Source organism: Argopecten irradians, chromosome 2 (genome assembly GCF_041381155.1).
Source record: "Argopecten irradians isolate NY chromosome 2, Ai_NY, whole genome shotgun sequence".
Taxonomy (NCBI): Eukaryota; Metazoa; Mollusca; class Bivalvia; order Pectinida; family Pectinidae; genus Argopecten; species Argopecten irradians.
Genome location: NC_091135.1, coordinates 23,052,189 through 23,070,713, shown reverse-complemented (window position 1 = coordinate 23,070,713; position 18,525 = coordinate 23,052,189). Strand labels below are relative to the sequence as shown.

The 18,525-nt window shown below is 33.9% G+C and overlaps 1 pseudogene; it reads right to left on the bottom strand.

Annotated features, from left to right (window-relative positions):
- Positions 1–5,470: 5,470 nt before the first annotated feature.
- Positions 5,471–15,594, bottom strand: LOC138314849 (uncharacterized transporter HI_0519-like; annotated as a pseudogene).
- Positions 15,595–18,525: the final 2,931 nt, after the last annotated feature.

Here is an 18,525-nt window from a genome sequence, read left to right as displayed (position 1 = left end):
ATTTACGACTTGAAAACTGAAGAATACTTTTCTAATGTCCATGTTACATCGTGTTTTTGATAATTGTAAAGAAAGGCCTCTTGTCCTGCTGATGGTAACCATTTGGAACATAAAAGATGTAAGTCTTTCATCATAGACATTGGTAGCATTTGACCACATTTATCAAGTGCCCTCTTTTTCTTCGATGTTCTAGGGATGGCAGATTTAATATATACAGACGTTCCTGATATTTTAGGTCTTTAAAGCCGGGTATGACTTCTCCTTTGGACCTTTTCTAGATGTCCCATATCCTTCATCTTATATTGACATCATACACTTGAGGTATATAATTCAAATTGGAGTCTTAGAAGATCCTTAAACAGTAGTTTAAAGTGCATAGTCGGGGAATGAAAACCAGTATAAATGCGTTCATTGGCTTTCCAAAAGTCCTTACATATCAAAATGACGATCAAATTGTGCCTACTTTGTCCAGTTTAGACCATTGAAATTATGGAAATCCCCATATAAATTTACGACTGTTCTAAAAATAAATTCTGAAAGCGAGGCTGTGTGGGAATGTCATCACGGATAGGCAGCCGGGAGGACGTTTTAGGATTCCTTTACTATGAATTAATTTCCTCTCGTGCAGAGCGATTTTGACAGGATATTTTATTTTTCTATTTCATAAGAAATTATACTGGATATATTAACACCATTTTAACCGACTTAAGCCTTCCTTTGCCCGACTATTCACTTTAAACATATTTTCATCAAGGAAGGTAAAGGCTCTTCTTATATGTCCCCAGGATGCTGTGCTTAATTTACTCCTAGTTGGATATGTGTTCTGAAATTTAAATCCCCATCCACCATTACCTCACTGTCCTTTTCGGATGTTATATTAACGATATCTAATTATGATCCTGTTGTTCCAGACATACTATACAATCTTTTCTCCTTGGATTAAATCGAAATAACTTGTGTTTGGGTAAAACTTAAATTACCACATTTCAGAGCATTTTTCAAGATTGATCAAATCATATTGCAATTTTTTTTATCTGCTATCTCTTTGATTTCTCTGTATAATTTTGTGTCGTCTGCCAAAAGTGGCGACTGAGATTCAGTATTTTCCGGTAAATCATTTATATTGATTACAAACAAAATTGGTCCGAGGACGCTTCCTTGGGGTATGCCGCTTATACATGATATGTCTTTGATGATTTTCCATTTTCTATGACTTTTTGGCATCTATTTCTAAGAAAGTCTTCTATTCAGTTAGTAGGCCGTTCACTCCATCCGACGATGTGGGACTGTATAGAAGGCTTTCATTAAGGCCATATATATTACATCCAGATGACCACCATTATCATTTATTTTTGTCCATTCTTCCTAAACCATCAGTAACTGGAGTTGTGCTGACCTTCCATTCATGAACCCAGATTGCTTATTACTCAGATTATTTTGTCCATATGTAACATGTAGTAAAAATGGGCCTGCTGTCCCCATGACATGATAGTAAAATGCGACTTAATTCGGGATATAATACTAATTTACCGCAACCGCCAAAAACAAATGTATTACAAGTATTCCTAATAATGTAAAGCTCTTTTCTAAATAGAAATGCATATGTATATAATGGCAAATTTACATTCAATTTAAAATCCTTTTAAACAGAGAGAAGTGATTATACACACACCTTTATATATATGAAGGAAAATAAAGACACCATTTCCTATATCAACAATATAGAGCTGCAATTTCAATTGGCCATTACTTTCAGTGCTTTATCATTTCCCTTTCACTCTTAGCGTCCTAAAATAATTTTGTCATTTGGCATCAGCATTGAAAAAACACCCGGTTGAACTTTAACCTGATTTATAAATGTTTTATTTATCACTAATGAGCCATCGTTGAGGTCGATATTTGCATAATTGACGGATCGCCAGATGTGAATCAAACTGCACGTGACTTTGTATTTTGTATTGTGTGTAAACTACCATATTTGCTCTGACATGGAATAGGTACACGTGCGTTTTTGGGTTTGGGCAGGAGGCGTGGCAATATAACACATGGCGATTGGTCAGTATCGCTAAGGACAGTATAACACCATTTCAACAAAATCAAAGGTCCTTTTATAGATAAGATATGAAGTTGATATGCATGCTCATTAAAACAAGAGCTCTAGCGTTAGTACACAACCCTGAGGAACTCACTGTTTGGGCTGCCATGGGCGATGTTGCAAACGCCGAGTTGATATGCTAAATATTGACCTCCTAGTGGCAATGTTTTAGGAAATGAGGACACTGGAAATCTACAGCATATCTAACAAACATGGTGCATGTTGTGTTGTCTGTCTTTTTTGTTATTTGCACAGATAAATAAACAAGGATCATAAATGTGATGTTATAAAATATTAAAACTGACAATAAAAGTTTAAACAAATCCGCGCTGTGATAAAAAAAACCATATCTGTTTCTGAAATACATGTAGTTACCAGTTCTACTCCTCAATGTATATCTCATTCATCACAAACATGGTCATCTGGTATATGTACATGTATAGTGACGTTCTTTGTTAACTAAATTGCGTTCTCTTGCCCCGACATATTTTTGGATACAGCTAATATTTACCGACCATGGCCCAGTCTCAGGTCTTCTTCTTTTTTCTTCTTTTTATATCCCCAGACCTTCTTGACAAAGAAGATTACCTGGTGAGTGCAATGTTTTTATATTTGTGCTGTCGTAGACCATGTTTATAAAGCTCGCGGTCAATGCTGAAATGAAGATAGGTTTATTAGAAAAACTTCGCATACTCCCTGATTCCCCGTCTCGTATCCAAACAGGCCTTCAACTTAAGTATTAAAATAAGGATATGCTTTATTTATCTTCATCGATTGCGACACAAGTCACACAAAGAATCATTTTCGATGACCTGGGTGTAGGGACACAAGTTTTAAAATGGGAGAAACTGGTTAAGCCAGGAGAAACCACGCTGATAGGGCAGATGATGTCTGCGGATTCTCGCGAAAGTCTTTAAACATTTTCTTGTTTGGTTGATTAGCGTCCTATTTACAGTTTTTAAACAAAATTCATTTCATAACATAATGGAATTAAAAAAAAATAAAGTCACTTTTTAATGCTTATAACTCATTTTTTCGGACTACTTGATAAAAACAAAATAGTTAAAACGTTTGATTCCATTGATAATTTTTTCGATGTCTCGACTGGACTTGCAGGTAGGGCATAAGAATTGTACCTGCTGCCCCGATCGTAAAAGGCGACTAAATTTAGGATATTATCTTTTCTGACGTCTTCCTTGACACCGCCTCCCGTTTTGGCCTTCTGTTGAGCGCTCGCCCCTGTGAGGTAGGCTCTAAGTGCTGTTCCCTGGCCGAGACACACTAAAGTCTATAAAACTGGTAGTTTCTGCTCCTGCCTAGCCTCGGCATTAAGAGAGTGGGACAACCGGTTCGCTCGTTGTCAGTATAATGTGACCGGGTGGGGTGTGTTGCCTGGCGTCTTCGATGTCATGTTTCAGTGCTATAGCACTATAAAAATGGCAAGAGTTCCACTATACAAGAAGACACAGCACGAACATACCGCAGTCTCCCAAAAATGCACTTCTCACTTCATATAGTCCAGGCACATAGCTACCATAGATTCCCGTGCATCCACATCATTTCATGCGCTCAGCATGCCGGGAGTAGTCTGTTGTCAGCAAAATGTAACCGGATGGGGTGTATAGCTTTGTGTCTTTGGCAGCTTCTTTTGCTTCAGTGATATAGCACTATAAAGTGCAACAGTTCCACTATACAAGAAGACATTTTGAACGCATTATACAATTTCACCAGTCATTAACACATTATGACTCTGACTGTTAAAAGGACGTTATTTAATCAAACAAACAAGATCTTTATAGAATGGCTATTGATTAATGAGTACAAACTTTTATATGAGAATGGATATCTTTACCTGTATGGTAAACTATGCCATCGAGTCTCAATATTTACATGCACAGCATAATATATCTTTAAGAAATATGCGTATTGCTCTATCATATGTTCTCTGATTTACTAGTATTTACAATGTGACTATATTCAAAACATGTCGAATTAAATCATCAATCTACGTCAATGTGATATTTCTTCTTGAACTTGATTTAAAGATGCTCCACCGCTGACAAATGGTATTTTTTCAGGAAACAGGAGCAGACGAATAAGCATTTTTCTTCAGCTACAAAAGTTACTTCATTTACACCATTACCACCATTAAAAAGTTTGAGCTTCTAATTTTATTTCAAGATAAAAATATTAAAAATAATTAATTGCATCCCGAAAAAATTCCATGACACTATGTCCTATATGGAATGAAGTACTGACTGCGCATGCACCAAAAGCTTAATAAATTATTTTATATTATTTTTTGTGTTAATTAGACATATATATACACGATTAAACACCAATTATTGTTCAAATGATGAGTATCGTTTATGCTATGTCGGCGGGCGGTGGAGCATCTTTAAATATTGAAATTTTATCATAAACTGTCGCATATCTTTTCTTTCCATTTTACCTAGCTAGTATTTCTTTTGAAATAGCTGAGTACATCCGAGATATTTTCAATGCAAAAATAATATAGAAATAAAAAAAGTTAAATGCTAATCGCCGAAATGTCTCCAAAGGATTGGTAGCTCTATTGTTGTAAATTCAACTGTAGTATACTGAAATAACTACATGTAGTAAGCAATTTATATATGCACCGTTTTTGCAACATCATTGCAACATTCAAGAGTCGTGGAATTTCCCCCACAGCATTAGATATACACTAATGTATGATAACCATGTTACAAAAGAGTGTAAATTAAAATGGTCAATATATGGAATTGTAATTATCCAACTTTATATAGATTACACTTTAAATACGGAAGTAACTAACTTCGCTCTCGGAGTACAAAGGAATCGGTACAGAAAGGATTAATACTATTCTTAATTTGCAAGGGGTGGAGGTGGGGGAAAGGTAGGGAGAGTGGGTATCTGGGTTCGGCGGATATGATACCGACTCGACTGTATGTTTTATTTAATTTAATTGAAAAAAAATATGGACGTAAGCTGACAGCCTCTGTGTCCATATCATAAGACACATTATACAGATTATTTGTTGTGACTGGTTAATTGCATTTGAGGTCCAAAAAGTAGCAGTGATTAGTATATATAGAGTCTTATAGATAATTTTCCAGCGGGATTTCGAAGTCTTTCTTGGTTTCTGCGTTCACGAACGATTTTGGCAGACCATTTCAAACATTACCAACCATCAACCCTGTTGTTGTGTCTTTGGTGTTTATTTTAATTGTTTTTTTTCATCTTTACTATCGCTTATTACATTTCACTAAATTTAGACTTCAGGCCGTCCTTACATTGCAATAGCCGTTAATAGGTCGTTAATTAATCAAACAAACAAACAAACAACAAACCTCTTGAAACAGTTTATGATGCCTGTAATACGCAATACATAAGTACAAGAAAATATTATGATATGTCATGGTTGTAAGACGCCAAACTATCGTGACCTGTTTAATCCACCGCTATCGGAGGCGATAATTACAGAGGTTAAAGTAGAAGTAAGCATTAGTATCACAAGGTTTGGTTTGGTTTGATTAGTTTCCTGTTGGTGGAGGAAAGCCGGAGAACCCGGAGAAAAACCACCGACCAGCGGTCAGTACCTGGCAACTGCCCCACATGGGATTCGAACTCGGGACCCAGAGGTGGAGGGCGTGTGGTAATATGTCGGTACATCTTAACCACTCGGCCACCGCGGCCCAAAGGAAATACATGTATAATAGAATGAAATCAGAGTTACCGGGATTGCCTTCACAGAGAAATAATATTAAATGAAAGGAATCCCAACTCTATTTTGTAAGTGAATCCATAAATAAATCCCTAGTTAATTTATGAATATTATAAACTTAAATTCAAGGTGTTCTGTTAAATAATTAAACGTTAATTTTGGACAGAGATGTAAAGATATATGTATTAAAAATATTAATATATCTAAATATTTCTTTTCAGCCTTAACGACATCATGAAATTATCTTGAAACCATCGTATTAGACGACACATTCCAAAAAACAAGAAGTTAGTAAATTATATATTGGGTACCATTATAAAGCAATATGATTTCAGTGCCAACATGGATTTATTTGGCACGTGGCTTTGCTACACAGAGACAAGACAAGAAGACAAAATCTATTAACACAGATATAATTGTTCATTTAGGTTTGTAGGAGTTAAAAATGGTAAAAAGTGTGAAGATTACATTAATACAACTTGTTTTCAAACAGCAATATACTGAAAACAATCAACAATGAAAATTAAATATTTCATAACAGAACACAGCATTCAGCATAAGACACTAATACTTCAAACTAGAGAAACTATTCGTTTATGGGTAAGCTACTTGTAAGTAATAATGATCTATATGAGGTACATGCATATAGATTAGTGCAATGCATTATTTTTTTTATCTATTTAGTAATAATCTATGTATTTTATCTACACACATTTTTGTAAGAATATATATTTTCAGTAAATATTTTTTGTAAATATATGAAATATCCATAGCATCAAAATTATATTTAGAAATTTGTTTTAACCAGTAATAATACCACAGTTTATATGTTTTATAATAATTGTATTAACCTTTGATAACAATATGTTCGTTGTTTGACACTGTCAGTTGTACAGATCCATGAAGCACTACTGCCACAACTACTCCTGATAAATCATACCTGTAATACAAATATAGCAAGTTAAATCATAGTCGCTGCAATATCATTATTAGAGATAATAATTAATCATGCAATAAATGCTATGTGTAATTCGTCACTTCAGATTAAGTAAGAAGCATATATTTCATTAACTAGTCTAAGAATAATGTCAATATAGCGATTGAAATGCTATGACATTCCAAGATACATGTATTTGTAAACCCTAACTTGAAATTCTAACTTACCCGCCACACAAGCCGTGAAGTAGCAGGCGAGCGTACCAACAATAACAGCCCGTGGGGCCAGCTTGGTGACGGCTCCAATGAACCGAGGAGCCAGGACAGATATCGAGCCTATACTTATGCCAAGGGATGACAGCGAGGCGAAACCACACAAGGCATAACAGGTGATGACCTCTGATGACGGAGATCCTATCAGGCTCCTTACAAAAAATACCATACAGGTAACATACGTAACGGACGACTTTATGCAGTTGATGACGTGATTAACCATAATCATACATTTAGTCATGTTGGATTGGGCTTATCATACATTTGTGTTTACTAATTAATTATTACTTCTTCAACCATTTCGAACGCCAAAACTTAAAATCGGCATCATTTAAATTTGTAACGTTGCTCAGATTGTTGAGTGGATTAAAGTTCTAGATGACAACTTACCGACAAGATTCCCTTTACCAGAGTTTGGTTCCACTGTGGTAAATACACATCGTAAGAATCCTCATAGATGAGAGTGTCGTTATATAACGACGAGTACTCATTAAATATTTCTTTGTTCTTGATATAAATTCCCATCTGAATATATGCTACGGAGATATCTATCAGGCTCCTTAAACCAAGAAGGTTAGCGACCCTGAAACAATCGCCAATATCCACGCCAATCAGGAAGGCAAACGGGTAAAAGAGATAGGACGAAATGCTCTGTAAAACAAAGTGGTTTTGGAATTACTTGACTGCAATGCTTTCAGAAATCATAATGTCATTTTAGAACCTACAAAGAGGATAGGGATATTGAAATATTATAGAGAAGTCGATCACATGATACTAATTGCTTTAGTGTGTTACCGAAACTATGCTTTTAGTGGTGAAAACACACTTGGAATAGATATTTTTTTTATAAATATGTACGCGTTACAAATTATATAATATTTAGTGCTCACAATACCAAGAAGAATGTTTATGTACATTTAAACAAAGGTCGGATGCTTATCTTTTATGTTAACATTCAACGGATTAATTAGACATTACAAAGATAGGAAATATACCACTCCACCTCAAAATTGAAATTTTCCAGTCCAGCTCTGGCTCCAAACCATTGTAAAGACATGTCAATAAAGTCGAGCACCGCCAACACTACCACTATGTTGACCGATATACTGGCTACGAATTTCAGACCCTGTCTGGCTCCCTCGGATAAGGCATGGAGAATGTTTGTCTCTGTACTGTAGATGAAAACAACCAAAACATACACATTATTTATGTTTCCCTTTGCTCAGTTCGAGTATTATGTACTGTAAGCTAACGTATTTTTTACAAGCTCATGCTTAACTACTTCTTCACGATGATTCAATTTCACGATTTCGAGTCATACTGAATAACTGTACATACCTTTGCTTTTCATTTTTATCACGACGTTTAATTTTCATGATTTCCATTGCGAATGAAATTAAATCTCAAGCAAAAGTAAGTAGGTATGCAGAATATTTAATACATAACTGTCCGTGGTATCCTTGAAGTACATAGTTAAAGCTTCAAAATGTTTTCAAATGGCATTGCATTTTCATTTCGAAAAGAGATTATTAAGATTGAAAAAAAATCGACCTTACAATATCATAATTTTATTCGTTATGTTTAAAAGTAAACAACTTTTGTTCTCGCCTGTTTAAAAGATTTTTTTATGATTTGTTTGTAGTAACCGGTATCAACATAAGGCTGGATAGTTGATGCATTTTACCTCACAAGTTCGTCCTTTTTTATCTTTTCGTCCGTAACCTGAAGAGATGGCGAACTTGGATAATTCAGCTTGGCCGCAGCCAGAGCTGCCGGGGCGGACAGAACAGAAGCGGATATCAAGTACTCCACGGGGACCTTTGATACCATACAGAAAACTTTGAGTAAAATGTATGAGCTACGGAAAGCAGATATCGATACCTTCTATAGAAACAGTCTTATATTCTATTTATTGGTGTCCTTTTATTGAAATATCCTTATAAAGTTCCTTATAAATTTTGGTTTGACAGCATAAACGAAAATTCTACAAGGTTAACATCAATATTCCAAATTAATTTAATATCTTCACTTCGTATTGTTTACACCTTCCAAAGTTTATCAAAGTTTATGAAAGTATATCAAATAGTGCTTTTTTAAACATATTAGAACATTCTTCCACTGTTCTATTATTACCAATGATCTTGACCCGAAAGCAATCGAATGTCCCTTCAACAAATAGGACTATTGCCGATTTATTTACACAGTTGATAATTATCATATAATGTTACACACCTGGTAAATCATTAAATGATTGGCCCTGCAGGTAGGGCGATCGGTTCGTGCCGTTGTATAATCTCATTACATAGATGACTATATATTATACATGTATTATCATAACAGAAGGCACGTATTAAAGGCTGCGAATTCATTTTACATGTAACTTAACCACCTAAAATCAAATATCCACATCTACTACAGAAACAATTTAATTAACATTTTATCGTTTTAAAAAGATTTGACTGCATAAACAAAAACTCGAAAATATTTTCATCAATATTCCAAACTTTCACCTAGTTTTGTGCACATGTTTTACAGTTTCTACAGAAAAGCATACGTGCTTGTCTTAAAATATCCTCGGTGAATATATGTCATTCGATGAACACAAGGTAAATACAATCTGACCGACAGCAGGGTAAGATTTAGAACATATACGGGGTTATTCAATGATTAACAATATTTACCTGCATAAAATAGGTTCTACTAATACTATACTACTTTGCAAAATTATGTACTCCATTATGACAACTTAAAATACAAACGAGCTACGTTTTGATAAGTATAGAACACTCCTCATATACCTCTACAACGCGTGTATGTCCTAACACTAGAAGTAATATAAAATGATGTGTAAATTTTACACCTTTATTAGTACAGAGGAAGCCATATACAAGTAAGTATTACTTTCACGTGCTGCTTGCATTCCATTTGTACATTTCAGATGCTCAACCGCCGACAGAGCATAAATAACACCATTTATTTAAACAACAAATGATGTGTAATCGCGTACATATATGTCTAATTAACACAAAAATATATTTATAAATAATTTATTTTGCCTTTGATTCATGTGCAGCCAATACGTTATTCCATATATAACCTAGTGCCAGAACTTTTTTTCGGGACGCAATTTAAAAAAAGATATTTTTACCTTAAAGTTAAACAAGAAGCTCAAACCTTTCAATGACGGTAATGGTGTAAAGTAAGTAACTTTTGTAACTGAAGAATAAATACGAATTTGTTTGCTCCTTTAGTTGATAGAGAAAGAAATACCATTCGTCAGCGGTGTAACATCTATACATACAAATACATATACAATGTACGTAGTGTGCCATTGTAGCGCGGAGTTTCCAGGGTATTTCTTCGTCTTAATTACAATTCCAATAACAATGATATTTTTCATTTGCTGATATCGACAATAGTTCTGTAAAACTATCAGTTGTAATGGTATTCAAAAACATGCTTAACACCAATTAGATTTAATTTTGTAGTAACACATGCACCTTTGTGCCCCATTCATTTAGTAAGATTCGGTATCATTTGATGTTACAAATAGGAACGACGAAGAAATACTAACCCCATAGCCGGAGTACAGGACGACAGCCCCACCACCGATAGAGGCTACGTTCCCCACAAACACACAGAATATCTCAGACTCCGTCAGGTAATTCATATATTCCTTGATAAAGAGAATAGCTTGTCCCTGTCCAGGATAAAGAAAGCAGCGATTAAGTAACGAATTCATATTTCAAACACTATATCGTGAAAGAAAATTGAAAATCATGTACGCAATAACATATCGTAGCTGAGATTGCATGCTTAACAACACAATATGAAACTGTATATCAACATGGAACATCATAACTAAAACATTGCCAGGAGTATCAACAGCAGCAATAACAACAATATCAGAGCTGTATGGAAACTTATACATACAAAACACATTTGATAAGCTATCGATCAGTACTCTTTAGATATAGTTGAACTATTTAAAGCATTCATTGATGGTGATGGAATTCAATTAGTAAATCGCTCGGTGCAAGACTGTTCATACTTGGTTCTGCATTAATGTCAGCATTGACATATAACATCAATGACAGTGTTAAGACAAACATGTTATTATCACTAAATAAACGTAAGATTAAGAACATATAATTACCCCTCCTACAAACACGTTGGCTGCAGCACATATTGCCTCCGGTACTGTCGTTCCTGTACAGAATGCTAACATGGTTCCCAATGTATGGTTGATGAAGCGGAGAACTCCAAGATAAGTTAAAACTCTCACGATGGCAACAAAGAATATAACCATCGGTAAAAGCTACATGTAATCATAGAAACAAATAATAAAACCATCGGTAAATTCTGTTTATACAGTAGTAATAGAAACAAAAAATATAACCGTCGGTAAAATCTATATGTAACCATGGAAACAAGGAATATTACCGTCGGTTATTTCTGTGTATACAGTAATTATGGAAACAAACGAATATAACCGTCGCTAAAGCCTATATGTAACCATTGAAACAAATATATAATCGTCGGTAAAATCTATATGTAACCTTGGAAACAAAAATCCGTCAGTTATTTCTGTGTAATGGAAACAAACGAATATAACCGTCGCTAAAACTTATATGTAACCATTGAAACTAATATTAAATCGTCGTAAAACCTATATGTAACCATGGGTTAAAGAATATAACCGTCGTTATTTCTGTGTATACAGTAATTATGGAAACAAACGAATATAACCGTCGCTAAAACCTATATGTAACCATGGAAAAAAAATATTATAACCGTCGGTAAAATCTACATAATAATGTATATGTAACTATGGAAACAGAGAACATAACTGTCGCTAAACTTTATATACAACCATTGAAACGAAGAATATAACCGTCGGTAAAATATATGTGTAAAAAGAAAGTATTGATAACCCAGTAAGTTGTACATATAGGGTCCCTACAACGTAAAAAACACACACTTAATAAAAAATAAATAACTTACACTAAAAGCAAAATAAAATTGCATGTAATCTTTGCCGAAAACAAATTCTGAGCCTTTACTGGAGTGCGCGAGTAGTTCACTAAGGCGCGTGCTACACCAGATGACAGCTTCCTTCCCGCCACTCGTGTACAGTACAAATATGGCCATGATGAATTGAATTTACCGAACCCCCAAAACACAGCGTGCCATGATACCTAAATGTGATGATAAAAACCCAGGTAATATGGAGCATCGAAGAAATAAACACAGGTAATATGGAGCATCAAAGAAATCTACACAGGTAATATGGAACACCAAGAAATAAATACAGGTAATATGGAACACCAAAGAAATAAGCACAAGTAATATGGAACACCAAGAAATAAAAACAGGTATTATGGAGCATCAAATCCGAGGCTATGATATTTTGTAAAGTTATACTGTACCTTTACAAGAAGTGTTGCTTAAAGCTGTCATAGTTTTTTTTTGTCCCCCCCCCCCATTAAAACAACATGCAAAGCCTTTAATTTATGTTAATAATTTCGACTGTAAGCATTGGCAGATAAGATTTGTTGTTCACCCATTTCAATTATGTCATATAATGATGCAAATAGACCTCAGGAAGAAAAGTAAAATGATTAAAGAGGTTTTCTTTTCTTTATTTCCTTACATTTGCGCGATCCAAGGAAGTCACATATAGCAGAAGAAGGAAGGCCACAAGGCCACCAAGCGATACCAGATTTCTGTAGTTACCCTTGGCAACGGCAGTTCCTACCAATGACCCTATGAGCACCAGCATGGCGATGTAGAGGCCCCTGTATTCATGATATAAAAATGCGCAAACATATTGCTGAATTCATATATTTATAATGTATTTTTAGCAACAAAAACAGCATTTCGGCTTCGCTAGCCAAGAGTATTCAGACACTATTTAGAAGAAAGAAACGTATATTACGTCATTAGGGTAGCAAAGTTGCTCGCCGAAGGCGTTAAATATGGAAATATACATATGTACAAGAAAAACATTTAAATGAGAACAAACAGACGTATAAAAAGTGTTGAACAAGGCTATGTAAATTGTAATATTGTATAGGGACATATAGTTTATTATGGAATTAATCCATCATTCTTATATCATGTTTTTGTGGTTTTGTCGTATCACTATCTTTTATTACCAAATTGGGTTTTTACCCATCATATCAGTATTTCAGTATTAATAGTTCCATCCCAAGTGCCCGTTTGTGTTGTCTTTATTCCTGTTAAGTCTGTTGTCCCTTACCATCAAAGGAGTGTGTAATATATATAAATTTCAAAGTTGTTTTAAGTCTCTTTTTGCAGTTAATGGCTACATTTATAATCCTGTAAATATATTAATCATATGTGTAATGATATTAATTACACAGTCAGTGAATATCTCATGGTGACGTTTCGATGACTAGTATGATATTTACACTTAACCTTTCAAAATATGTTTCAAAGTATAGGGAAATGGCAAGGATGTAGTTGATACGTATACTTTTTATGATTTATTTTATTCTTTAACTACTCTGTATTCTAAATGTTTTTTAGTTTTGACCACTTTCCTTACTAATGGATATAAGTCGGACCAAGAGCGGTATACTATCGTCTAGATTGACTCTTGCTGTATCTTCTGTACACATTGTAGTCATGTTCGTCAAATGTTCAAGTGGTGTAACAGCTAAAAATATACTTCAGTATTTCATGGTTCTACGGGGCGTCTGTATCAGTTTCAAAATCATCTTATATTGTTTTTCTTTATTTTCATACTTGATTTAGCTTTCTAATGGAAAAAACGGGAATGACGCGAAAATCAAAATTGGATTCAATACAAATCAAAACATCGAAGTGTATTTTATTTTATTAAGATATCAGAAAAAAATATAAGCAATGTTTTTCACACCCCATGAAATTAAAAAAAAACGCCATCAATACTTGATTGAATTATGGTTAGTTGAGGTCTGATGGTTATCAGAAACTTACCAACGGATATATTTCCTTATTTTCATTTGTATCCTTCCCTGGCATTTCAGTTGTTTAAGATCAGCGTAAATGTTCGAAAATCCTTCCCATTTCTGTAGTAACTTCCACGTCAGATATAGATATCCCAATATAGTTCCAATAAGAAGTCTCAGAGAGCCTTCGGAACCGAATTCAACTGTCATACAGTATCCAACATACACCAAAAACAGTCCCGCTATGGTGACTTTGGTTGCCTTGACGAAGAGGCTTTTGTATTTTGCTATAAATTCTGAAATCCACAACTTGTCAGGTGTGGTTGCCTCCGGTATTTCACCATCTGTGATTGTAATCGCTATTGCTGTTTCTTTTCTTACGTCGTCAGGAATAGTCAATTCTGGATCGTTTGGTACTTCCTTATAGGACTGTGTAGCGGACATCTCCTCTGTCTTCGGGTTCTCCGTTACTGGAGATACAGTGTGCTATTGTCAATTAAAAAACAAAATATCAATTTTATTAATTTTTTTCATAAAATTATTTGAAAATTTAAATTGCAAAATATTAATTTATGTATAATCCAATTACAAATGTACAATGATCTGGATACAGAACAAAAGTTCACTAGCAATAAAAGAAAAGTACAATTAATACAATAATACAAAATACACGTTAACCTATCGGGTAGGATTATGTTTGAAAATCGTCAATTTTGATTGTATATTTGAAATATTCGGTAATTCTTTCATCTCAGTTTTACTGTGTTCATTTCAGAATGCTTGTATTTGTGCACAGGCACTATCTGTAATATCGAGCATTAAACATCATGTGAATGTGAAACTCCGTAATTACATTCCTTAAAAAAAATCAGCATTTAATTGAAAATTTAATTATTCTAAACGATTTACTTTTCACATTTAGCGGTGATATTCTTGTTCACATAAAATCTAAACATTAAACATCATGTGAATGTGAAACTCCGTAATTACATTCCTTAAAAAAATCAGCATTTAATTGAAAATTTAATTATTCTAAACGATTTACTTTTCACATTTAGCGGTGATATTCTTGTTCACATAAAATCTAAACAATCTTTCAATAATTTGATTGCGTGACATTTTGTCTTGATGAAGAAATGAATCGCATTTCATATTTTCATGTATATTCTTAAAATCTTTATATTTAACATATATACAACATTATTTATTTAATTAATATTTCCAAAATTTGTTTTTCTAATTAACTTATACCTTATCATTTATTTGTTTTCAGTAAATCAATACATGAGTATTTTCATTTATAAATAAACTTTCCTATATTTACAAAAAAGACTTTACGACGTATTTGTGATCCTACCAATTAAACATATTGTATTTGTCATTTTTTGCAAATATGTACAGCATGCGTGGTCCGAATCCGTTCATATATGAATAAGTGTTGAATTTGTCTAAAAGGGATCAAATAAATTCTAAATCTTAATAAACATAACAGTTCAACAACATTGTTTAATCTTACCTTCTCAGTGTCCTTGTCCATTGTGTCTGTAAATAATTATCTCCGCTTAGATGACCTTGAAACTGACCAGCGAGATGGACGATCTAGAATGCCTGATCACATAACGAGCAGAAGGTTATAACGATAGGAATATAAGGTAAGCTATTATAACAAAGATTCATGCAGTCATATGCTCGCGCAGACATTGTTTGTCAAAGATCTTATATCATCGTATGTTTACATAAAGGAATTATAATGGTTTAGATGATGTTTTTTTTTAGGTGAAGGGTCAATCTCAGTGGAGGTTCAATATCTATGGAATTTTAAATGGGATCTCTAAATGAATAAATATTACCCAATCATTTCAGAAGAAACTAGAAATTGTCATGTCATAGACAATTTGGCGGGCTTTTCACTATATTCAGTTTACAATACCGTCATTGCCAGGTAAGTTAAGAAGTAGGTAATGCATGGGTTTTGAATTTGTAACCAATAAATGACCTTGACTTTCAGTCCTGAATAAAAGTGTTTTAGTGAAGATCTGCATGAAAGTTGATCAGCCGAAGAGAACTCTCATCTTAATCCAATATTTTCAAATTCGTTCGAGCAAATGATAACGAGATCGAATGCGCCTTAACGTCATCTGACTTGCGGTGTTGTTAAGTATATATACCCCGGTATGTATATTTAAACTCTGGACTCCTGTGACCTTTAACGTATGAAGACTCTTATCATTTAGGTTATTGTTGAGTCATTTAAAGATTTGAACATATATGACTCATGTGACCTTGAATATGGGTCAAGGTCATTCCTAGTATCTGACTTTATAGCCCATCCCCTGGACATCTTATATATGAAATATGAAGATCCTAGACCTTATAGAACTTCAGGAGAAAAGTTTTCAAGTTTATTGTTAAAAACAGCACCTTTAACATTTGACCCTTACCGAAAACCGGAAGTTGCCATTTTTTGTAATAACATGTAGAGAGAAAAAGTTTACGCTTAAGATTATCTGCAAAAAATATTATTGGATGAAATCTGTGAAACGAACTGTTAGTGAGTTATATAAGCATTTTTTAATTTTAAGATATGACGTCATAGCGGCCATTTTGTTTTTTTGATGAAGATGAAAATCATATCTAACGTTAGAGAACATTAGAGTGGTCTTTTCTATAGCAATTGCAGACTATTCTAGTTATTCAGTTCGACAATATATAATGTTAAACATTTTGGCGGGAATTTAGCAAAGATCAAAGGAATGTTCAAAATGGCATACAGCATTAACCGGAAGTGCTACCGAAAAATAAAAGACACCAAATTCATCAGAATGACATTCTGCATCAATATATAAAAAGAAATTTCGCAAAATCAAAAAAATTCGTGAACTTTGACCTCATAGCGAACTTTTTTGTTTGACCTTTGACCTAATTGCTGTAATTGAATAAAAGTTAGTCTTTTATACGATCTACATAAAACATAAAAAATATTTGCTGTATCTTAAACGGTTTTTGAGTTATGGCTGTTTTAAACTTTTTAGGTATGACGTCATGGCGGCCATCTTGGTTTTTTTGACCTACTTAAAAATGTTGCATTCACCCCTTCAACTCATGCCATACAATATAACAATAAGGCCATTGACATACCTCTTACCATTTTGAAGATCTTTTGGACACAAAAAAGTGTAGAATAATAATAATAATAATAATAAAAAACAGAACAAAAACAATAGGTCTTTTCACCGAAATGGTGAAAAGCCCTAATAAAAAACAGAACAAAAACAATAGGTCTTTTCACCACATGGTGAAAAGCCCTAATAATGCGGAGTAAACTGCTTCTGTCATTTTTTTTTGGTAAAGCTTTTAGTTTAAATGTTTTTTGTTCCACATTCTGTCTCTCTCTATAAAGTAAAATACATATATGTTATATTATACTCGTTCAAGTGAAATGTACATGAAATTTTTAATAGTTTGTTGGCAATTTTTCTAATGATTGTCTAGAAGAATTTCGAAATGTTTACATCTGTTACATCTATAACATGTTGTGGCATGCTGATATTTACGACTTGAAAACTGAAGAATACTTTTCTAATGTCCATGTTACATCGTGTTTTTGATAATTGTAAAGAAAGGCCTCTTGTCCTGCTGATGGTAACCATTTGGAACATAAAAGATGTAAGTCTTTCATCATAGACATTGGTAGCATTTGACCACATTTATCAAGTGCCCTCTTTTTCTTCGATGTTCTAGGGATGGCAGATTTAATGTATATAGACGTTCCTGATATTTTAGGTCTTTAAAGCCGGGTATGACTTCTCCTTTGGACCTTTTCTAGATGTTCCATATCCTTCATCTTATATTGACATCATACACTTGAGGTATATAATTCAAAGTGGAGTCTTAGAAGATCCTTAAACAGTAGTTTAAAGTGCATAGTCGGGCAATGAAAACCAGTATAAATGCGTTCATTGGCTTTCCAAAAGTCCTTACATATCAAAATGACGATCAAATTGTGCCTACTTTGTCCAGTTTAGACCATTGAAATTATGGAAATCCCCATATAAATTTACGACTGTTCTAAAAATAAATTCTGAAAGCGAGGCTGTGTGGGAATGTCATCACGGATAGGCAGCCGGGAGGATGTTTTAGGATTCCTTTATTATAAATAAATTTCCTCGCGTGCAGAGCGATTTTGACAGGATATCTTATTTTTCTATTTCATAAGAAATTATACTGGATATATTAACACCATTTTAACCGACTTAAGCCTTCCTTTGCCCGACTATTCACTTTAAACATATTTTCATCAAGGAAGGTAAAGGCTCTTCTTATAAGTCCCCAGGATGTTGTTGCTTAATTTACTCCTAGTTGGATGTGTGTTCTGAAATTTAAATCCTCATCCACTATTACCTCACTGTCCTTTTCGGATGTTATATTAACGATATCTAATTATGATCCTGTTGTTCCAGACATACTATACAATCTTTTCTCCTTGGATTAAATCGAAATAACTTGTGTTTGGGTAAAACTTAAATTACCACATTTCAGAG